This window comes from Rhodnius prolixus, unplaced genomic scaffold (genome assembly GCF_049639745.1).
Source record: "Rhodnius prolixus isolate KJV_2025 unplaced genomic scaffold, Rpr scaffold_7, whole genome shotgun sequence".
In the NCBI taxonomy this organism is placed as follows: domain Eukaryota; kingdom Metazoa; phylum Arthropoda; class Insecta; order Hemiptera; family Reduviidae; genus Rhodnius; species Rhodnius prolixus.
This window is the reverse complement of record NW_027411582.1, coordinates 25813679-25838764: the sequence shown is the minus strand read 5'-3', so window position 1 is coordinate 25838764 and position 25086 is coordinate 25813679. Positions and strand designations below refer to the sequence as shown.

General features: G+C 34.9%; 2 protein-coding genes and 1 non-coding gene across 7 annotated transcripts in view; 1 reads left to right on the top strand and 2 right to left on the bottom strand.

Moving 5' to 3' along the window:
* The window catches only part of Octalpha2R (alpha2-adrenergic-like octopamine receptor), a 634943-nt gene extending 632018 nt beyond the window's left edge, over positions 1 to 2925 (bottom strand). Inside the window, exon 1 of the mRNA XM_074114586.1 lies at positions 2486 to 2925. The gene's annotated coding sequence lies outside the window, so the exon portion shown is untranslated. The remainder of the gene's footprint in view (positions 1 to 2485) is intronic.
* An 18893-nt stretch (positions 2926 to 21818) lies between these two features.
* Positions 21819 to 21958, bottom strand: LOC141447659 (U4 spliceosomal RNA). Its single transcript, XR_012454504.1, has one exon. It is a non-coding gene; the product is annotated as a U4 spliceosomal RNA (small nuclear RNA).
* A 538-nt stretch (positions 21959 to 22496) lies between these two features.
* Positions 22497 to 25086, top strand: part of LOC141447250 (uncharacterized) — a 182608-nt gene continuing 180018 nt past the window's right edge. For all 5 annotated transcript variants that reach the window (XM_074114575.1, XM_074114577.1, XM_074114578.1 and 2 more), the window contains exon 1: positions 22497 to 22940. The gene's annotated coding sequence lies outside the window, so the exon portion shown is untranslated. The remainder of the gene's footprint in view (positions 22941 to 25086) is intronic.

Sequence of the window (25086 nt, the reverse complement as noted above, 5' to 3'; positions counted from 1 at the left end):
TCATTTTTTTATAATTACAGGCTTCTCAATTGCAAATTTCCCGCATACTTACTATTTACATTTTAGACAGCATTTTTTAGTCTTATTCCCTTTGCAGCATCTTATTTGGCTATTTTCCGACCACTTGTTCGTGTACTAATATTTGTCATGCTTTTGCAATGGTAACACCAATTTTGCCTTGAAATTTCACTTCCGGTAGTTTTTTTTTTATACAAAATCCATGCATTTATCCCGGGGCTAAGTCTAGGATATTGAAAACTATTTGTTGAGGCCATCTCCGAGATTTTCCACGGTTATATTTCTACCACGAGCTGTATACATTTCTGCTAATTTCAGAGCGATAAACTCCCCAAGCGGAACTATAGGTTCTCTGCTTTCACGTTTTCCCAAAAATGGAAAGCCTTTTATTGCATCGAACGCTAGCCAAGATTTGATACCAAATTTGTCCGGGTTTATTTGGCAAGTACTGAGTAAATCTGCATATCCTGACTTTGTTGGGAACAAATGTCCTTGGAGGAGATACGAGGGTCGTTTGAAAAGTCCGTGCAAAGTCAGAGAGATAGCACTACTGGCGCGTATCGAGGTTATGTTTAGTTAGTAGCATCTCTTGGAAGAACACACACCAAGTTTCAGCCAGATCGGTCTATTTCTTTGTGTTTGGCAATCGTTTGAATCGAGGAAGTCGAGTGATTTTCAAATCGTGTGAAGTGTTGCAAGGACGGTTTGCAGCTGTTCCAGAAGAATCCGCAGGACTTTAAGCGTCGTTTCGTCACTGTGGATGAAACATGGATACATCACTACACTCCTGAGACCAAAGAACAATCTAAACAATGGGTTACCAAGGGGGAATCTGCGCCAAAAAAGGCGAAGACCGTTCCTTCGGCCGGAAAGATTATGGCGACTGTCTTTTGGGATTCGCAAGGAATAATCCTCATCGACTATCTGGGAAAGGGTAAAACTATTACAGGTGCATATTATTCATCGTTATTGGACCGTTTGAAAACCGAGCTGCAAGAAAAACGCCCACGATTGGCCCACAAAAAAGTCCTTTTCCATCACGACAACGCACCAGCTCACACCTCGGCAGTTGTGGTCGCAAAATTAATGGAAATAGGGTTCCAACTCGTTTCACATCCCCCCTATTCTCCAGACGTGGCTCTCTCGGACTACTATTTGTTCCCCAATATGAAGAAATGGCTGGCGGGAAAAAGATTTTATTCAAACGAGGAGGTGATTGCAGAAACGAATGGCTATTTTTCAGACTTGGACAAATCCTATTATTCGGAAGGGATCAACAAACTAGAGCAGCGTTGGACGAAGTGTATAAGCCTAAAAGGAGACTATGTTGAAAAATAAAAAAGGTTTACCCCAAAAAATTAAGTAGTTTTTACTTTTGCACGGACTTTTCAAACGACCCTCGTATATGCTCTTGGTTAGAACAGTTTTGACTGTTCTCAACGAATTTGTTCCAAAATTTAGAAATCAAAGCCAATTTATCGGTTTGTAAGTGATGATTTCTTTGATCCACTCGAATAAACCTCAAAACTTTCGTCTATACATTTCTGCTCATAGTGTTTGAGAAGAATGCTCGTCCCTATTTTTCTTCCAGTGAAAAGGGCAATATCGTACATTTTTCGCCTCATAAGCAACACATGCAAACAATAATCCGATAAATGCATTATCAAATTGAGATTTTGAGAGAATTCTGTTACAAAAATAATAATAAGTAAATAAAATGAAAATATTCAGCCGTTCAAATGACCGGTCGCGGTAGTTAAGACGGACTACAAATTTTTCTCAAAAATCAAATATTAGGAAAAGAAGTGAATATTAAAAAAACAATTGTATACATATTTTAGGAAAAGTCGTGAAGTTTAATGGCGGTATGATGACGTTGTACTTAGAAAATTTAAATCAAATTTAAAAAACAGTCAACGGTCGTGGTAGGTTTAGTGTTAAAGGTAAAGCTACAAAAATGTGTGTATTTGTATGGTACTGGGTTCGATTCTCGGTCTCCTAGGCATTGGATTTTTTAATTTTAATGCTATTATATTATGAGCACTTTGTAGTAAAGTATGTTTTTTTTTTGGGGGGGGGCTCCATCCAAAGACACCAACAATTTGGTAGTTGGATGTTAAAAGATTGCCTAAAAAAATAGGCATTAACTTTATTGGGGATTTTTTTTTTGGGGGGGGGACTTGTTTTAAGAAATGAAGAAAAGATGTTTTTTTTAATGTGAAATATGTTAATACAAAAAGCAATCGAGTATACAGTAAAAATTCTAGTTTTTTAAGCGATAACTTTGACAAGTATAAGTTTTTGATTAGAGAAGAACTAGATTAAGTGTTTCAACAAGTTTATTTGAAATTGGCGCTTATTTAATTAAATAAAATAATGCAGTTTAAATTGTTAACGAGCTCTTCTACTTTATGATTTCTGATATTTTATAATAGATTTTGAAAATTAGTTAAATAAATTCAGTTACCTTCTTGAGTCGCTTCTGGGGCTAGTTTTCTCCAAAGAACTATTCCAACAACACAATAGGTTTTTTTTTACAAATATTCGCTAAAAGCACTGTGTAGTGTCCGTTTTAATAAAACTGTCATTTATTTTCTCTACTTCCGAATAGGAAATAAAATAAGAACTCAACAAAAATGAAGTCTACTGTTATAACGGTCCTTTATTTATTTTTTTGGTTCACATCCACTCGTTCAAAAAAAAAAGTCGAAATAAAAAATAGAAATAATAAAAAATGTTTTTGAAAAAAAATGTTTAGTTTTAAATTATTTATTTAATTTGTTTGTATGGACCGTTATTAAAAGGAAATAACACTATAACAGCAGCAGTACACGGACGCTGTTCGACAGCTTTACGGGAACTGTTCGTATCCAGGACTCAGTACACCAGAGTAGAAGGATGATATGGTGTAACCCCCCCTACCCCCTCGCCAACCACTCATAGCGGCCCTCATAGCGCTTGCCCAGTAACTCCCTAGCTTGATAATAATACATACATACGCAGCTCCTTTAACGTTTTGGTGCCTGCTATTACGTTTGCAAATATGTATGTGTGCGTGTCCAGTAGTTCCCACTCTATCTATCTTCCTTTCATAGTCGTACAAGTGATAACCTGTCTGGAAACTCAAGGGCACCCAAATCTGGGTCAACCTACTTCTTTTTTTTTTTTTTTTTTTCCACTTTACCCCTCCGTATATATATATATATATATCTTCTTAAACATAGTATTTCCTCTTTCAGGGTTCACACACTGTCCATAGTTAACCTCCTCCTATTATGGATCAGTAGGATATATATATATATGCTCATGTTTATCACTTTCCCATAAAAACAACCTTTATGGTTCGAACTTTAACGAAAAAATTGTGGTTCGACCAGGTTTGTCTTTGGCTTTATTTGTCTTAAGCAGACATGTTTATTTGTATCTCTAACCAATTTCGAACCATCCAATATCAGAGATAGAATAATCAATTTGGTGTAGAGATTTTGACTACACTTTATATAACAAGTTGATCGTCAAAAATATAAAAAAAAAGTTCACGAAAACGCGTAACATCCCAACTTTGACAATGTATATTTTATTTTATTTCTATATAATATAATTTATTTGCTTTTAGAGTTACGCTCTTTACAAATGGGTCTGGTTATAATTTTTACACCCAAAACTAGAAAATAAAAGTAATTTTTATAATAATTATAAAAGAAATTTTACAAAACTGGCAAATAAAAGTAATTTTACAAAACTGTAAAATAAAAGTAATTTTTATAATAATTATAAAAGAAATTTTACAAAACTGGCAAATAAAAGTAATTTTACAAAACTGTAAAATAAAGTAATTTTTATAATAATTATAAAAGAAATTTTACAAAACTGGCAAATAAAAGTAATTTTACAAAACTGTAAAATAAAAGTAATTTTTGTAATAATTATAAAAAAAAATTTACAAAACTGGCAAATAAAAGTAATTTTTATAATAATTATAAAAGAAATTTTACAAAACTGGCAAATAAAAGTAATTTTTATAATAATTATAAAAAAAATTTTACAAAACTGGCAAATAAAAGTAATTTTTATAATAAATTTTACAAAACTGGAAAATAAAAGTAATTTTTATAATAAATTTTACAAAACTGGAAAATAAAAGTAATTTTTATAATAAATTTTACAAAACTGGAAAATAAAAGTAATTTTTATAATAAATTTTACAAAACTGATTTTCAATTTTACATTTTGTATATGTCTGGGAGGTCAGAGTACGGAAATAACTGTATTATTGATAAATGAATAATAATAATGACAATAATAGTATAAACATACAAATCATCAGTATGTAACTTATTATGACAATATTAGTTGTCGAATTTGCAAAGCTTCTAATGTAAAATAATAGATATCTTTTAATTTCTCTTTAGAATTAACTATTAATACATTATGCAAATTTGTAAGATTAGGGAAATTTTTATCAATATACTTATATAGTAGATATCTGCTCCTAGGGTCATTATACGTAGCACATTCTATTAAAAAATAAATTCTCGGGACTACATGAATTACAAATCGGGCATATTTCCGAACTATTTAAGTTAAAATGTTCATTGTTAAGGTAAAAAGAGGGCGAATGAAAATTAGATAGACGGATTTGAGAAACCAATCTACGCTTTTTAATGGAACATCTAAAATTCAAGGTACTCTGTATAAAAGATAAAATTACCAAATTTTCTTTATAATATAGGGAATACTCTCGTTTATATCTGTATATTTTTTTTTTGCATCGATATAGATTTAATAGATTTCGAGCAAAATGTTGCCAAAAATGACATCAAAAATTATTCTTGTACTTGTTACCCTTTTTTGTAAACAACGTAGCTCCTAAACGCGTTAATCGATTTTCATGAATGAGATGTCATTCGATTCAGAATTTTATGTATTCCTATATCTAGTAAATATTTAGTAATCATAGTAAATGTACTACATTTCAATATTTTTATCTCTTGAATATTGTTTAACAAATATTACTTTAGTAGAAGTTATGCTTTCCCAGAAGACTTGATATTCCTTGAAATATACAAAGGAGAAATGATAAAAGTTTAATTGACCGGGGAACTGAACAGCCTTTCCACGAATCTTCACCATCTAACTTACTTTCTACTTCTTGTTATTTTAAGCGACCGGAAATTAAAAGATTTAAGTTTTATTTACTTTCAGTTGAACTGTAATGATGAACTGTAAAAGGTTAAAAATGTTATTAAGCGTATTTCTTAGAACACATGATATAAACCTTACAAGTAGGTTATGTCTATCAGAAATTAAAAACAATACAATTATATGATTATTTTATTTTCTTATAATACTATTTGTAAGCTAATAGTATAGCTCAATGGTTAGCGTACTGAATTCCCATGAAGCAGATTCTGGGTTCGAATCTAGCTGCTGGCCCTTTAGATTTTTTATTTCTCTAGAAGTTTCTTTAAACAGCTCACTGTTCGGTGATGTACGAGGGTCGTTTGAAAAGTCCGTGCAAAAATAAAAACTACTTAATTTTTTGTTGGGGCAAACCTTTTTTATTTTTCAACATAGTCTCCTTTTAGGCTTATACACTTCGTCCAATGCTGCTCTAGTTTGTTGATACCTTCCGAATAATAGGATTTGTCCAAGTCTGAAAAATAGCCATTCGTTTCTGCAATCACCTCCTCGTTTGAATAAAATCTTTTTCCCGCCAGCCATTTCTTCATATTGGGGAACAAATAGTAGTCCGAGGGAGCCAAGTCTGGAGAATAGGGGGGGAGTTGGAACCCTATTTCCATTAATTTTGCGACCACAACTGCTGAGGTGTGAGCTGGTGCGTTGTCGTGATGGAAAAGGACTTTTTTGTGGGCCAATCGTGGGCGTTTTTCTTGCAGCTCGGTTTTCAAACGGTCCAATAACGATGAATAATATGCACCTGTAATAGTTTTACCCTTTTCCAGATAGTCGATGAGGATTATTCCTTGCGAATCCCAAAAGACAGTCGCCATAATCTTTCCGGCCGAAGGAACGGTCTTCGCCTTTTTTGGCGCAGATTCCCCCTTGGTAACCCATTGTTTAGATTGTTCTTTGGTCTCAAGAGTGTAGTGATGTATCCATGTTTCATGCACAGTGACGAAACGACGCTTAAAGTCCTGCGGATTCTTCTGGAACAGCTGCAAACCGTCCTTGTAACACTTCACACGATTTCGTTTTTGGTCAAGCGTAAGCAATCGCGGCACCCATCTTGCGGATAGCTTTGTCAAGTCCAAATGTTGATGCAAAATATTATGTACCCGTTCATTCGAGATGCCCACAGCACTAGCAATCTCACGCACCTTCACTCTTCTGTCATCCATCACCATATCATGGATTTTATCAATGATTTCTGGAGTAGTATTCTCAACAGAGCGTCCAGAACGTTCAGCGTCACTTGTGCCCATATGGCCACTCCGAAAATTTTAAAACCACTTATAAACTGTTCTAATCGAAGGTGCAGAGTCACCATAATGTTTATCAAGCTTCTCTTTAGTCTCCTGAGGCGTTTTGCCTTTCATAAAGTAGTGTTTAATCAACGCACGAAATTCTTTTTCGTCCATTTTTTGAAAAAAATCACTCGACTTCCTCGATTCAAACGAATGCCAAACACAAAGAAATAGACCGATCTGGCTGAAACTTGGTGTGTGTTCTTCCAAGAGATATTAACTAAACATAACCTTGATACGCGCCAGTGGTGCTATCTCTCTGACTTTGCACGGACTTTTCAAACGACCCTCGTATAGTGCTGTGTCTGTGACGAGAGAACCTTGTCTGTAGCTAGGCAATGAATTAATTACAATAAAAAGCTGCGGGCACCAATTTACCTTATACGTGTGCTTCTTAAATAAATTTCAGGAAAAAAACCTGTTGTATATTTAATTAATAAAATTAGGCTATCCTTAATTTATATTTGGAACCTCGAAAAAGTGGTTACAATTTGAACGATTATATTGTAAATGTTTGCAATTGGCTCAATCTTGGAATTGAGTATCTTCAGATGGTAAAATGCATTGTTGTAGTAAAAATGATGAAAAATACTTAGTTATTTGAAATAAATATTTACTCAGCAATTTTGGGCTTTTTGCTTGCAAAAAATTATATATTTTTAAAACTTGTAAAGCATTTTTGGTCCTTTCTAAACCTTCTTGCATTCATTTTGATTTTTGTTTTATTCAAGTTATCTTTTCTTTTTTTGAACGATGTACTTTTATACTTTTCTTCTCAGATACTTTTCTCTCGCGTTGGACCTTTCTTTTAACCCTTTTTATTTTACGTCATTAGAAGCACCTTTTACTCAATTTGCTCAACCTTTTTTTTGAACCAGTTGGTTCATCGTTTGAGATTTTCTTCTTAATCACCGTGTGTTAGCCTTTAAAACCCTTTTAATTTAAACATCCTTGGCATTCTTCTTCAAGTATAAATTTGTAACTTCTCCTCTAATTTCTAAATCTAACGTTACCAAGTTTGTAGCAACATCTTCCATAACACCTATAGTGTATGGTTAGCAGAGCATCTGAAAATTGCTAAAAAATAAATTATTCAAATCTTACAAAGTAATTTATTGTTCCTGTACAGCAGTGGGGTCCACAGACTTAACTGTCCCCTCAGACCGTTCGAGGGCCGAACTTTAACAGAAAACTCTGAAGAAATCCCTATGCACAATGCACACTTTTTAAAGTAAAAATAAACAAAATGGGAATAAATAGAATATTTCAAATAAAGAACAAGTAAATTTTTAATCACCAAACTGCCCAGTATTTTTGTGGGAACTATGGACCTGTTTTTGGCTAATGAGATGGCCATATTTGTCACCGCTAGCTGCAACAAGTGATGCAAGTGTGCATCAGTTATTATAGAACTGGTTGGAGATTTCAGATGTTTCAGTCTGGAAAAAGGATACGATTTCATCCTGTGCTCCTCTCACTGGCCATTAATGAAAGAGGTGCTCCTTCCGAAAGTGCGGCGGAGGCCTCAAGAGGTTGCGTGGAGCCCGCGGGCCGTAGTTAGAGGGGACCCTGCTGTACAGTAATGTTCACAGCTACCACTTAGAAGCTGTATAGGGGTTATCCTTGGCCTTGAGACTGATATAACCAGGACTCCCGACACTAAGATTCACTCCTGCGCTACCAGAAACTTCTAGCTACCTATAATTACTTAAATGTTTGAAAATTAAAGGTATCTTTTGTTTTTTTTACAAAACTTTTATCTTTTTTTTTCCCCTTTACTGGATGCGCAACTTCTTATCAACTTAAGCGTGTCTTAGAATCACTACCTTGTAATAACACTTAGTAAATACTCTTAGCACTTTGGCACTAGGTAACAGGTAACATTAATGAAGAAAAGTGACTCTACAAGTTTTATAATGGCAAGAAATCGTGTGTTACAGGAAGATAAAAGCCTAAGAAGTGGCAAGAGGAGTGGTTGGTGAAGAAGGGTTGGAAGGATTGGAATGGAAGTTGGATCTGGTTGATTTATGGCGGCCAGTAAAGTACCAAATCCATGGAATGAAGTAGTCTGTTGGAAATTTGGCCCAAAGCCTAGTTTACGATTCCACCTTGACTATATTTGCAACGATTTACTTTTTTTTTTCTCATTTTTATTCGTATTTTATTATTACAATTATTTTATTTAATTCTTAATAGTAGTTTAAACAGGATTAAATGTTTATTAATTTGTAAGCCTTTACTATAAACTTTAAAATTAATTAATTATTTTTTATAAGGGTATTTTTACGAGCTCCATAATTTTCTTCATTCATTAATTCATTACTATTCTTAATTTAAACTTGTATATGATTGTTAAAATACTGTTAGTCTTGTCTAAACTCTTGTACAATACCGATTTCAATCATATTATTTCACAATTATTTTTAAGTATAATCAGCTCGTCTAAAATAATGGAATACTAATCAAAAATAACCAATCCTAAAGTGCAATAATCTATGCACTTGTGTGAGTTGGGTGATCCACGCAGGCACTTTTTGGGAAAGCCACAGAATCCTAGCAGATACCAAGAATAATACTAAACCTATTAGGAGGAGCTGGTGGACATCATCTCCTAAAAAGGGATTAACATTCCTCAATCACAAGAAAGAGAGTAATATCCTCTTTCATCACTTGAAATTTACGAAGGCTGACAAATCGTGGTATAACTACTATAACGCTTTATACACGTCATCTTGGAGAATGGACACCATCACCAACAGACTTACTCTTGCTACCAAACAAACTAACCAAATTCTGCACTAAGTTGGAGAATTAAAATAAACCACGATAAGACTAACGCTATACTCTTCACCAAACGTAGACCCTCTTTTTTAATCGACAGATTAGACCCAATAATTCTCTGATCCTGTGCTCTACCCACGTTAAGTAACTAGGTCTAACTTTGGGCAACAAACTGTCTTTCACTACACACGTTCAGGGACAAAATAAACTCAGGAAAACTGGACTACACGATTGCTATTTCCTCTACTCACCAAAATGACTGTACCCAACAAACTCCTTCTTTACAAAGTGGTCATCAGGCCGATGTTAAACATGTTACGTCGATCTATTTTGAAAAACAAGAAGTAAAAACCATTGGAAAAAGCGATAATTTTCATATAATTTGACTAGAATGCTGTTGTTTCTGTATTTGACAGTCAATAACAAGGCCAATGCTAGATTATACATGTTGGGTCGATCTATTTTGAGAAACAAGAAGTTAAAAACCACTGGAAAAAGCTGAAATTGTCTTATAATTTGACTAGAATGCTGTTGTTTCTGTATTTGACAGTCAATAACAAGGTCAATGCTAGATTGTACATGTTGGGTCGATCTATTTGGAGAAACAAGAAGTAAAAACCAATGGAAAAAGTGGAAATAGTCTGCTAATTTCACTGTAATGCTGCTGTTTCTGCATTTGATAGTTAATATTAAGGCCAATGCTAGATTGTACATGTTGGGTCGATCTATTTTGAGAAGCAAGAAGTAAAAACTATTGGAAAAGGTGGAAATAGTCTGCTAATTTCACTGTAATGCTGCTGTTTCTGTATTTGATATTTAATATTAAGGCCAATGCTAGATTGTACATGTTGGGTCGATCTATTTTGACAAAAAAGAAGTAAAAACCATTGGAAAAAGCGATAATTTTCATATAATTTGACTAGAATGCTGTTGTTTCTGTATTTGACAGTCAATAACAAGGTCAATGCTAGATTGTACATGTTGGGTCGACCTATTTTGAGAAACAAGAAGTAAAAACCAGTGGAAAAAGTAGAAATAGTCTGCTAATTTCACTTCATAGAGACTGCATCCATTATCCTCCGGTACACTCCTATGATCCAAAATCAGTCTGCTGAAACTCTTTTCCATCCTAGACTGTCATCCTAATCCACTCTGCCGCGACATAGCCTCCTACAGATCCTTCTATTCACCTACAGGCACAAAATACTAAAACACATCCTTCTCTAAATCTCTTCTCTAGTTGCAGGTTTATCCTTCCTTTTTCCCTGCATTCTTATTCTATACCTTAAGCTTTCTTATTATCCTCACTTGTTATGAAGGTTACAATGTTTCGTACACTGATATTTCGTATATTTATTCTTTTTTGTACGTATTTATTGTATTTAAGATTTATTCTATTATTACAAAATATAAAGCACTTTTTTGTTTGCTTTATTTGATTTATGTTTTGTAGATTGCAAACATTTCTCACCTAATGGGCACCAAAGATATCGTATCATTCTAACTAGGAAGAATGTAAGATAAGAGTTGAGCGGTGTCTTTTGGTTACCGAAGTGGGGGGAGTCAGTGTAATTGTGGTGGCATTAATGCAAAAAGCATCACTCAGTCGAAGCACGTAGCTGGAGCAAAACAGGATGTTCCTGCCTCGTGCTGCCAGGTCCGCCAATCACATGCAGTGTATTTCCTCCCTGGCATATTTATATAATGTTTAAGGAAGAAAGGAATCAGGCAGAGCTTTACTAGTGCTGACATACATCACTCCACGCTGGTACGCTTGCATACTGACGCGCGCAAACATCACACGTTGCACACGTATCAAAGTGAGTCTGTTCAGTATATACGAGTATATATGTAGACTTGACAGTGAAGAGTAGGTAACAGATAAGGAACTAAAGGAAGACAAGATGGCTCTTTATAAAAGTAAAAGGCGTATTTTCAAAGTAAGTATACCGACAACTTATTCCATTAAGCCCTCAAAAAGATATGTCTGCTAAAGTCAGATGGTGAGCAAACATGGAAACAAGTAAAATAAAAAGAACTTATTTTGGTTTTTTAAAAATATTATTTACCCTTATTTCTAAATTCTATTCATATTTTTTGGTAAAAAACAATATGTAGATTACTGATTTGAAATTTTTATACTAATGCTATGAAAAGCCAGAGTCAACGCGTTCGGTAACAAGCAAACTATTTCTCTTTCTAGTTAGCAGCGTTACCACAAATACTACGATGGGAAATGCTACAAAAAAATCGTTGAACATTGACCACAATCCAGGGTACAATTACGGGACTTTGGCTTTTATGGCCAAAAATTAACGAAACAACGAAATAATCGATGGTAGTATAGTAAGTAGGTTTTGATTTTAGTTTACAATACGAGGGTCGTTTGAAAAGTCCGTGCAAAGTCAGAGAGATAGCACTACTGGCGCGTATCGAGGTTATGTTTAGTTAGTAGCATCTCTTGGAAGAACACACACCAAGTTTCAGCCAGATCGGTCTATTTCTTTGTGTTTGGCATTCGTTTGAATCGAGGAAGTCGAGTGATTTTCAAAAAATGGACGAAAAAGAATTTCGTGTGTTGATTAAACACTACTTTATGAAAGGCAAAACGCCTCAGGAGACTAAAGAGAAGCTTGATAAACATTATGGTGACTCTGCATCTTCGATTAGAACAATTTATAAGTGGTTTCAAAATTTTCGGAGTGGCCATATGGGCACAAGTGACGCTGAACGTTCTGGACGCCCTGTTGAGGTTACTACTCCAGAAATCATTGATAAAATCCATGATATGGTGATAGATGACAGAAGAGTGAAGGTGCGTGAGATTGCTAGTGCTGTGGGCATCTCGAATGAACATAATATTTTGCATCAACATTTGGACATGACAAAGCTATCCGCAAGATAGGTGCCGCGATTGCTCACGCTTGACCAAAAACGAAATCGTGTGAAGTGTTGCAAGGACGGTTTGCAGCTGTTCCAGAAGAATTCGCATGACTTTAAGCGTCGTTTCGTCACTGTGGATGAAACATGGATACATCACTACACTCCTGAGACCAAAGAACAATCTAAACAATGGGTTACCAAGGGGGAATCTGCGCCAAAAAAGGCGAAGACCGTTCCTTCGGCCGGAAAGATTATGGCGACTGTCTTTTGGGATTCGCAAGGAATAATCCTCATCGACTATCGGGAAAAGAGTAAAACTATTACAGGTGCATATTATTCATCGTTATTGGACCGTTTGTAAAACCGAGCTGCAAGAAAAACGCCCACGATTGGCCCACAAAAAAAGTCCTTTTCCATCACGACAACGCACCCAGCTCACACCTCAGCAGTTGTGGTCGCAAAATTAATGGAAATAGGGTTCCAACTCGTTTCACATCCCCTCTATTCTCCAGACTTGGCTCCCTCGGACTACTATTTGTTCCCCAATATGATGAAATGGCTGGCGGGAAAAAGATTTTATTCAAACGAGGAGGTGATTGCAGAAACGAATGGCTATTTTTCAGACTTGGACAAATCCTATTATTCGGAAGGGATGAACAAACTAGAGCAGCGTTGGACGAAGTGTATAAGCCTAAAAGGAGACTATGTTGAAAAATAAAAAAGGTTTACCCCAAAAAATTAAGTAGTTTTTATTTTTGCACGGACTTTTTAAACGACCCTCGTATTAGAAAAAAAACCTTCAACACCATTCAATTTTCTCTGGGCTCTTTACCCTATAGGCCTCCAACAAGAGAGCGTTATCGCCCACTTTGAGAAAGACTGATCTAAGGGACTCAAAGTCGTCAGAGAGAAGTCTCTGTCTTTAAAGACGTCTAAAACTAGTGTTACCTGGAAATGTCCAGGAAGAAAGATGTTGTACCAATGGATTGGGACGAGATTCTAAATTAAGAAGGAATTTCCTGTAAAGTGTTTTAGTAATTTGTGTTGCACAAAAGGAATGTTCAAAGTCTTTGTGAATGGTTTGATTGGTGACGTAGAAAGGAAGCGTCAAACTATAGAGCGAAGAATTTTAGATTGCAATGACTGGATCCTTTGCAGATTTGAGCGTTTGGTTGAACCTCGCACAGTTCGATGCCATAAGCCCAGAGTGGCTTTAATATTCTAACATAAATGTCTTTTGTTGTTGTCATGTAATAACGTCGTAATAATTATTTTTTTGCCTACTTCATTTATTTTCACAATTGCAGTATATTTCTGCAATTAGTGAAGCTGATACAACATGATACATAGTATGTATACACGAATAGCATGAGGGGAGAAATACAACCATTTATTTTGCAACTGTAATCAATGTACAACAAGCAAAAGAGATGAGTGTTAAGGAATTGGTGCAAATACATAGCTACTCCTACATATGCACATTCAGATATATTATGCATGTTCACCCAGAGACATGAGTGGAATGAACAAAGACCATCCAGTGATGGAAGCCGTTAGTTCCCCCAGGTTGGCAGTCATACACAGCAACCATCCTAGGAGGTTGGCATTATATTATGAGATGGTCGCGTGGCCGTTTTAGTCTGCGATGTGGATTTGAAGGAAGTGTTGTAGTAGAGATGTTATGGATCAGTGGGTTGTAAGATTGTGTACTCGTAGATTAGAGTGAAGTTTTGTGTATATAGGGCTGTTTCAGAAACGAGAGGAATATTGAGATCAGAGAGTATAGTGTGATTGGAGACATAGAAGGGAGCATTAACTATTTTCTTCTTAAAATTTATAATAATTTAATGCAGTTAAATTAGTATAAATGATATCAATTAAGTATCAAAGAAATGCTGTGTACTTACTGATTTGTGTACCTTTTGTCGTTTAATCAACCCTTACAACCTACAACTTTTTAAACTGTAAATTTTTGTTAAGCAGATTAAAATTAGAAATCAGATTAATATGAGCCCTTAATAGAATCAAATAAATAATTCTGAAGTAGGACATAAAGGCTGTGTTGTTTGCTGAGTAGTTTGGAGAGCAGTAACATGAAGCTGCCATAGAAATGATGATAGATGATTATAGCAAAATTTCAGTTGGTAATGCAGAGCCAAACATGGCGAAGCCTTGCATCACTCTAGTATATCGCTTAATCATAAGTCAAGTATTATACAGAATATTTGCTTAAAATTCTAATCATTTAAACTATTTCTCACTTTTGTTTTATAAGAAAAATTGAGAATTTGCTCTCTGTCCGTAGATACAGTTGGATTTTATAATTACAAAACGACTGAGATATACGAGACATATTCAAGACATAAAACTAAAACGATAAGAAATGAAGTAAACGATACTAGCAGGAAACTATTTGGCAAAAGTTCAAAATTAACTGAGATGAAATATGGGCCAAGGTTTCTTATTTCTCTTCGTCTTCTTCAATCAAGGCATTCAAAAACGCTGTAGACTTTTTAAAGAATCAACCAGAGTTTAGACCCTTAAAAAAAAATCGCAGAGCAGAAGGAAGAACAGTTCTCTGAGCTGAGGCAACGAATGTCGATATTCATTATTAGGGAACGGATTCGTATGTATTTACATATTTTTTTCTAGGCAATTTACAGACGTTTTTCAACTAGAAGTATTCATACTGACACTTTTTAAGCCGTTTGAGTCTACTTTTATTTCACATATTTCCACATATTTGGATGTTATCGCATATTTATACATATTTGATTAAAATAAATAAATATTTCTACATATTTAATCAAAATATGTACTATTTTTCATTTTGGGCATATTTTCATAATTGGGAGGTGGTTGACAGGAACTGTGAACCACAGACTGTAGGGCTGTGAATCACAGTGGTTAAAAAAGTGTTCTTAAAAGCACCAAGTCGCATTAAAATGCTAAAAGATCTCTATCCAGACTTGTGCCTTCCACCAGAACCAATATTGACAAGATGGGGTCCTTGGCTGGAAGCAGCTCAGTATTACTATGAAAACTACGCACAATAAAATCAAGAATGTCCTTTCACATCTCGAAGACGAAGCAGTAGCGATAAATACAGCCAAGTCTTTATTCGAGAAACCTAATTTAAGGAACGACCTTGCATTCATTTCTGACAATTGCGTATTTCTTGCACAAGTCATTACCCAACTTGAGTCCCAAAATGTTCGACTGACAGAAAACGTGTCCAACGTTAGAAAAGTCATCGAAAAGGTGGAAGGAATACCTGGGAGTAAGGGAGATCTGAACAGATCAAAACTGGTAGAAGTACTGAGCAAGAACAAAGGGTGGGAGACCATCTGCCAGATTTCTGATATTATCAGTGGAACAGAAGTCACCTCAGAACATCGTGTACCCTTTACAACCAACGAGATAACTTCTTTCAGCAAGGCACCTATAACATCTGTAGATGTTGAACGATCTTTTAGTCGTTACAAGTCCATCTTATGCCCAGATCGTCGTCACTTTACGTTCCAACATTTGAAATTTCATGTGGTTGCAAACAATTTCGAAGAGTGAAGTTTTCAAAATTGAAAATTTAACACATCTTTTTATAAATAGTAAAAATGTTCTTTGTTGTATAAATCATTATAACTTGTAAAAACAAATTATTTTGGTCCTAATAAATTATTATAAATTGTAAAAATGTTCTTTTCTTGTATAAATAATTATAACTTGCCCCCCCCCAAAAAAAATCCATTTTCATAAAAAAAAAAATGTCCATTTTACTTAAATATTCCAGAAAATATTTTAAGAAAATCACATATTTTCCACATAATTGACGAAAATAAATGCATATTTTAGTTAAATATTTGGCATTTTTAAATACATAAAAATCCGTTCCTTATTCATTATACATAAGAACATATCCTTTTTAGTTAATTACTTTTGCAAATTCCTATCTGTGGATATTCAACTGATGGATGCTCAATGACCAAGAAAATACAGCTTTTCAGAATTAGATACGTCCTTCTCACAGTTAAATCGATTAACAATTTTACACAATGTTCAGAACACTCCCATCAAATTTGTTAAACATTGAAATATATCTATTTATAGATGAACATCTTTTTTTTTCAGGCTCTGTTTAATTGATAACAATATTTAAACAAACTTTTACTATTAGTTAGATAGGCGAGTGTTGGTCTAGTGGTCAAGAGCGTGGCTTAGTGTGTGAAAGATCGCCGGTTCGAATCCCGCGTACGGCTACTTTTTTATTTGTTAGGAAAAATTGTTTACAGTAAAATATGAGCTTCCGCTCCCCGTCCAAGGCACCTAATTGGTAGTTAGACGTTAAGCCCTGCTTTAAAAAAAAAAAATAGGCGATTACTTTACTATTGGTTATAAGTGAAATGTGCCCTTAAATTATACGTGAGCTCAATGTGACATCCCCCCAAAAAATATATATTGCCTAAAATAACCCGAGTATTTTGTAATCAAAAATTTGCTCTGATTCTTCAACAGCATTAAGAGAGAATTTTGAGTAAAAATATGAAACCACCCATATTTTTATGTCTGTTCACCTTAAGTAGTCGGAAAAACTCTTTAGAAAATGATCCCCTTCGTCGCAAATTACCCGCTGAATTGCCTAAATTGAGTAAAGGCTCTAAAAAGAAAAAAAAAGCCTTCTTTTCCCTTATTTAAGCCTCAATTAATTAGCTATTTTATACGTGCTTATTTCAGCCTAGAAGTTTACCATCACCAAAAGAAAATCTTAATAAAAATTACCCAATTTTCTTGCCTTTCTTTTCCAATTTTTATTATTTGCATCTCTTTTCAACATTATCAAAACTATTGCTCCTATTTCATTTCCTCCAGTTATGGTCATACTCCAATCAATTATGTAAATTAATTACAGCAATTAGCCATTTAGAAACGTGAACGAAATTATCTGAGGGTTTGCTATTAACCAAGCATGATATCTGGCTGAATTACTGCGCGATAATTGGGATAAGCATGGAATGGTTCTATATGATAATTAAATACCATTATGTCTCCCATTAACGAATGTTTAATAAGTTTTCATTATCTGCTGATCAAATAAGTATTTATTAGATATTGATTATTTGAAGGTTATAATTTTTTGGGGTTATTTTTCAAAAAACTGTTTTTTTGAGGTAAATTCGAGCCTGATATTAACAAACTTGTTAAAAATCATCAGATTCATCCTTTCACATTACGAGGTGAGGCTATTAAATAACGAGACTGATGCTGTAAAACATTTTATTTTAAATTTATACATATTATCACCTTCAATATACACCCCTCCCCTATCCCTACAACGCTCCATGCGAATTTACCCTTGTTCGAAACAGTGCTGGAAGTCTTTTTCTGTCAGCTCCTGCATGACGCGTGCCGCTTTTTCTTTCACAGCTTCAACGGACTGAAATCGTGTTCCTTTAAAAGCAGATTTGACTTTGGGGAACTGATAAAAGCCACATGGGGCCAGGTAAGGCGAATAAGGCGGATGGCCTAAAACTAGGATGTTGTACTTGGCAAAAAAAGGTCTTGACAGTCAATGCAGTTTGTGCCGGCGGCGCGTTGTCTTGATGGAGAACCCCCGTGACTTGTTCTTCTACAAATCGGGTCGTTTTTTTTTCCTTACTGCTTCACGGAGTTGAGCAAGCACCTCACCGGTAGTAATGTTGATTAATTATAATCGATATTTTCATCCGTTTTGGATGTGGAAGGGCGACCCGGGCGGTCATCAACTCCAAAGTCTTCTCGGCCATCTTGGAAACTAACACCTCTTACACAAACGACGGTTCCGGTCAGACAGATTTCTTTACAAACGCGTGAGACGCTGCAGTCGAAAGAGAAGGCTTTACGCTGCACAGCTGTCAGTCATTAGGATTTGGCGCATGCATAGTTCTTCTGTAGCAGCATCAGTCTCGTTATTTAATAGCCACACCTCGTAGATTACTTTTAAAATTTAAATTGAAAGGTTTGTTTTAATTTGAATAAAAGTTATTCTAAATATTATTTATAAAGTTGCATTTTATTGCTCTCATTAGAACAGTCTCATTTAAAATTGTAAGTTCGATCTCAGAAACAGAATAAGACTCATATGGCACGCTATAATTAAATTAAAGTAATGATTGCGATTGTGATTTTTAAGATGCGGTAAAGTTACAAATTTTCGAGGAGGCGCTTGAAAATAATTGATTCTCAATATGGGGTGGTACACGAAATAAGTTTGAGAACCTCTGGATTAGATAGTGAAGGTTATCGGAGTATAACCGCAAGGTAACATCTCCACTCCGATTGTTGTTCTAGACAGTACATAATTATCATTTTTGCTTATAACCCAATAAATGCGTTGATTGTTCCTCAATAAATTATTTTTTTAAAAAATCCGATTTTTTGTTTTCAAAAAACTGGACTTGTTTTATTTTTTAGGATAGTGCACTATTTATAGTTTAAAAGGTTGGTTTAAATTTTCTAGTTACTATAAATAGTACGAGGGTCGTTTGAAAAGTCCGTGCAAAGTCAGAGAGATAGCACTACTGGCGCGTATCGAGGTTATGTTTAGTTAGTAGCATCTCTTGGAAGAACACACACCAAGTTTCAGCCAGATCGGTCTATTTCTTTGTGTTTGGCATTCGTTTGAATCGAGGAAGTCGAGTGATTTTCAAAAAATGGACGAAAAAGAATTTCGTGTGTTGATTAAACACTACTTTATGAAAGGCAAAACGCCTCAGGAGACTAAAGAGAAGCTTGATAAACATTATGGTGACTCTGCACCTTCGATTAGAACAGTTTATAAGTGGTTTCAAAATTTTCGGAGTGGCAATATGGGCACAAGTGACGCTGAACGTTCTGGACGCCCTGTTGAGGTTACTACTCCAGAAATCATTGATAAAATCCATGATATGGTGGATGGATGACAGAAGAGTGAAGGTGCGTGAGATTGCTAGTGCTGTGGGCATCTCGAATGAACGGGTACATAATATTTTGCATCAACATTTGGACATGACAAAGCTATCCGCAAGATGGGTGCCGCGATTGCTCACGCTTGACCAAAAACGAAATCGTGTGAAGTGTTGCAAGGACTGTTTGCAGCTGTTCCAGAAGAATCCGCAGGACTTTAAGCGTCGTTTCGTAACTGTGGATGAAAGATGGATACATCACTAGACTCCTGAGGTGCATATTATTCATCGTTATTGGACCGTTTGAAAACCGAGCTGCAAGAAAAACGCTCACGATTGGCCCACAAAAAAGTCCTTTTCCATCACGACAACGCACCAGCTCACACCTCAGCAGTTGTGGTCGCAAAATTAATGAAAATAGGCTTCCAACTCGTTTCACATCCCCTCTATTCTCCAAACTTGGCTCCCTCGGACTACTATTTGTTCCCCAATATGAAGAAATGGCTGGCGGGCAAAAGATTTTATTCAAACGAGGAGGTGATTGCAGAAACGAATGGCTATTTTTCTGACTAAATTAAGTAGTTTTTATTTTGCACGGACTTTTCAAACGACCCTTAAGCTTTTTTCTCTAGAAACTTTAAGGAGTATTTGTTAACGATTATTGCCTACTTATGGATATAATAATTGTACAATATTACAGGGTTGTGATTTGTTTACTTTTAATAAGAATAATATTCAATCTTTTATTCTTAGTTTTCCTTATACTTGTTTTAAGCAATAAGAGGTTGAAGTCCCAATATGTTTGTGAAGTTGATCCTCTTCTTCAGACAGGATATCGACAGATCAGAGCTGATAGCTTATACTGGCACAAAGTGAAACTGAATTGGTTTTCTATTTCCTTTAAAATTAGATTTAGAATTTAGATTATTGGTACAAAGAAAAACTTTTTTTAAAGACATATACCAACATTATATTTAGTTTTAATTAAATTTTTTTTTCTAAGGTGCCTGTAGATGTGATATTTGATGATACATAATTAAAGTGAATATATAAAACTATCGGAGAAAGAATCTAATGTATTGCTTTATGTAATTCTCATTACATGATCACGGAAATAGAAGAAATGGCGAGGGTTTAGCGATTAAACGGTACGGGTCAAATTTAATGGATAACAAACACCCAATCATTATAGAATTCAAGATTTATTGTGAATATGAAAGATTAGAAAATCGCTGGTTAGATGATTTCCAGATTAGCTGAATACTATGATGATGGAAATGATTAAAAGAAATGATTTAAATGATGAACTACAGATTGTATGAAAAGTATATCTGTTTAAGACAGCGTTTCCAAACCTTTTTTGGCTCGCGTACCACTTGGTAGTACATCATGCTAAATTGTACCACTTCGTAAAAATGATTGTATTTCGTGAAATTTGTTATTCCGAGTGTGTTATTTTATTATTATTATTAGTATAGAGATACAATGTATCTGTTACAAAGGAGTTCAAGTTCATGTTCACTTTACAAACTTTGTAAAGTGTAAGATCTTAGTTTTAAAACTGTTTTTAAATAATTAAAAATTACGTACATATTTTTCTCTTCAAAATTATTAATTAATTTACAAAGTTCTTCTTTAGGATTATTATATTTGTGCCCAAATCTTCTAAATTAATATCTTTTAAGATTGTTAAGCAGATTTTTACATGGTTATCATTTAAGTTCTGTCACATGATAATGCCATTAAATTTTCTTTATCTTTTGTCGATATTGATGTAGCTTTTCCTAAATTTTCTTTATAGAAGGGGTTTGAAATACAATTATCATTTGTTTTTTTCGGGTTTTGGAAAATACTCCATAAAAGACAATTTTAATCCTGTTAAATGTGCTGTTATATTTTCTCGTATATCTTGAGATAGACTAACCTTATTACTGTAAATATTGACAATTTTGCTGTATAGTATTATTTATTAAAATAATTTTTATGAATTATACGAAAAAACGTTTTTATGATATTTTTATGCTTTAATTTTTTTATGTCCGTTATTGTTGATTATTATTCGCGTACAACCAACCAGCAACTCGCGTACCACTGGTTGGAAAACGTTGGTTTAAGATATACTACGAAAAATCATAGCTTTTGTTTGGGCTTTACCACAAAATGTAGATGTTCTCATTTCTATATTCTTCTACTTCTACACCGCCTATACCTTCTTGGATTCCGCCAATTAGTTAGTCCTAATTACGAGGCGTGTTTTTGGATTTTTAAAGTAAGAACCATTTTAAAATAAAAGAAAAACAAGTAAGTATACTTTTCTTAACAATTTTATTTTTACATGAAAGCCTGTTACCCTAATCTATTTTTCTACATAATTGCTAACTAATATTAAAGCTCTTATTGTATCGTACACACCAGCTTTTGAATCCCAATTCTCGTAGAAGTCTGCCGCCTGATTTGATAACCATTGCAATGTGGTCGTTTTGACCTCATCAACGTGGTGCTGACCTCATCTTCAAATGCTGAAACTGGGCGATAGATCATGTTTTCGGTGACTAGCTTGAACATAACTTTCGATAATTTAAACGTTCGGTCACAGTTTCATAGAGTACACAATCTTGACGCTTGATGACACACATTTGATGATGAACAAGGTCGTAAAGCTGTACTCTACTTTCTGCATAGCAGCATCAATCAATGGTCCACCCAATTTGCCCCACATCATAAACATTCGTGCGGCCATCTTTACAAAACTCTTGCCCATTCCTTCCTTTTCATAACAAGTTAACCCTCATTAGTAAAAGTTTTCAACTAGCCAATAATCGCACCTCAGGAGGCCTTCATTGGTTATTGATATTACCTCTGCGCTAGGTTTACACAATACTGACGTAACCAAACTATACGCCTCAAATTATAGTTTTTATTTTAGAAATATCCCTTTAAATATCTCGGATGATCAATATTATCTTCTACTCTCTCTACCATTTCCTGTAACTACCATATTGTTCCAACTTAGAACTTGCAGTAATTTCCCCGTTAAAATCATCCACAAAGCAATAGCCTACTTAGTAAATCATAACCAGCTCTTTACTCTTTGTAATCTCCATGAAAATGAAGATTTATTTCATTTATTTATTACCTGTCCGATTTATGAATGTATTTAGATTAAAATATCTATCCCAATTTGTTCGGTCGCGATCGGAGACGTTCGGCCAGTTCGGCTGGCTATGACTTCGCGCTGGTCGGCCCATCGCCCGCGCGCGTACTGACGTTCGCCTCCGCTGGTTGGACTTTCAGCTTTGTATATATTTTAACTTATTTTCGATGTTATTCTATGCCATTCTCACGCTGCCCAACTACCCCCTCTACCTTCTCTTAGACCACAGGGTCACCTCCTTATCTATTGAGAGAGTCCGCTACTGACCAGCGACCTGTACGGTGCTTGGTCTGCTGTATGTGCCTTTGAGCCTGCTGGTTTTACTGTGCTTCTTACCGCTTCTCTACGCTGCTACGCTTCGCTTCCGCCTTGGTGGTATACACGTACCAGCACTCGATTGACATCCAGGGACATCACCCCAATACTTCTACGCTTCGCGGGCCACTCCGTGGACCCGCTTCCGGTGCAAGGTTCGTCCTCTCCTTACGCCTCTCCTGAGATTTCCCTCTTCCTCCACGCTACGCTTAACCCTCAGACAAGTATATACAGTTACTATTTCTGCTTTCCTTCTAGACGCATATACATGTACTGTTTCCGCTTTCCTTAGAGACGCGTATACCTCTATCATATCCGCTGTCCTGGCATTCGCCCTTATACTTCTAGCACTGCGCTTCAGGAGCTTCACATCCGGCCGCAAGGGTAAGTGTTACTCATTCCTACCTCTGCTCTACTCTCTATATATATTTGCATGTATTCAAGTGTGACCTATTCACGATTATTGTGACCCGCTTCGTCACTTCCGGTTTTATCCGCTGGCGCATAGCGCCCCAATTAACGCTACGCTTTGGGGTGTCAACGTTCACGCGCTGACACAATTATTTATTGCAAGCTCTATTAGCAGAGAGGAACAACCATTTAATTTACTATCATTTCAATCAAAATCTGACTGTTTAAATATTTACAATTATATCGTAAAAGTAGTAATTTTGCACTTATTCATGCTTAATGACTGATGTAAGTTATAATATTTAAGTTATAATTTAATTTAGAAGTTTATCTCTCATATTATTATTTTTTGTTTAAGTTCTATTCAATTTTGTATATTTTAATATTTGTTTCTAAAACGTTTTGTTCATGCAACTCCTTCTGTACACCTGAATGGTTAAAACGGAATACATAAATAAATAAAAAAGTTAACCGCCATAAAGTTATATTCTCCATAAACATGCACAACTCGTACAAACATTTAGTGCATCTAGTAATCACGTTAGAGATTTAGTAACATCTTTTGTATACGCTTAGTTCTTATTTCATTACTATTTTTAACTTAAAATTCATTGGGTAGTTACCAATCACTTAAAACAATAACCTACAATATCAGAGCTTCATTTACAGGCTTTTGTTACCATAAAATCAAGCTTAAATTGATTTAATCGAAAATATAAATAAAAACGTGATGCTTTTAAACGGATAGCAGATGTACGATATCTCATTTTTATACTTGTTTTTAGGTATATATATATATATATATATATATATATATATAGCCCTAATATATATAAATACACGTAAAAATAACTATGATTAAAAGGTGCGCATAGTGTCATAAGATAAATTATGTTTTAGCTGTAATATTGGATGAAAAATGAATATAAAGTGTACCAGCAATGGCGGACGAAGATTTAATCAAGAATAATGATTTACCGGCTCTAACTTACTTTGGTATTGCGATAACCTTTAAGTAGTAAAAGGTTTTCAACATTACTTAGTAGTTAATAAAAAAAAAATATATACATTTTTATATTCTGATACTAATTTAAATTAATCCTAATATTTTTAAGACCAACTTTTCCGTTGTTGGTGTATAGAAATTGATAGAATGATATTGGAAGCAAGTAAATTGGACGAGGTTTGCACTTTAATAGTCATTATTTTTATCATGCATAGATTTGGCAACAATCTCAAGTAAACTCAAGATAATGTCTACCTTAGGCAGAACTATTGTTTTTGTTTAGATTTATTGAACCTGTATAACATTACGTATAATTTTAATTTGAAATTTTCGACAAAAGGTAAGATTTTGAAGGTAAGCTTATCGCTTGGGTCCTTCATTTCTAGCAATGGTCTATCCTAAAATAGCTGGAAATAACTAGAGAACGACATGTTATGGGAATTAATTATGTTCTTGGATAACCAGAATGCTTTGAAAGCCGTAAAGAAGACAGATTTACCCATCAAATCTGGCAAATTTGGGTAAGAAGTAGACTTGAATGAACTAGGACAAGGTCCAGCGAATGCTGAAACATTCTGGAGGTTGTAAGGAAGGTTAGGAATGAGATAAAAGGTCCGCGGGCCTAACGTCGTAAGTGGGTTGTTGGTGGATAAGGCTTGTGCTATGGGATTAGGATGTATGGTTAGCCTATTATGGAAATTAAGGAAGCCGAGAATGTATTAGGTCATTGACAAAAGGGATATTGAGGTCTTGTATGGAGGGTTAAATTGGATATACAATATAATAAGGACGATATGCCGAAGGACTTTAGATTGAAAGGATTGAATTCTTTGGATGTTGGAAGGTTTCGCAGAGCCCCAAAGCTCAGCTCCGCAGGTCCAGATGGGTCTTAGTAGTGTCTTGAATAGAGTCAGTTTGTTCTGAACGTTCATGGCTGATCTCCGCCCTGGCAGTTTTCGTAGTTGTCCGTATCGTCTATTGACTTCTTGCCTTTTCAGTCTAATTTGTAAGTCCTATGCAAGTCGACTGTCTAAATACGAGGGTCGTTTGAAAAGTCCGTGCAAAAATAAAAACTACTTAATTTTTGGGGGTAAACCTTTTTTATTTTTCAAC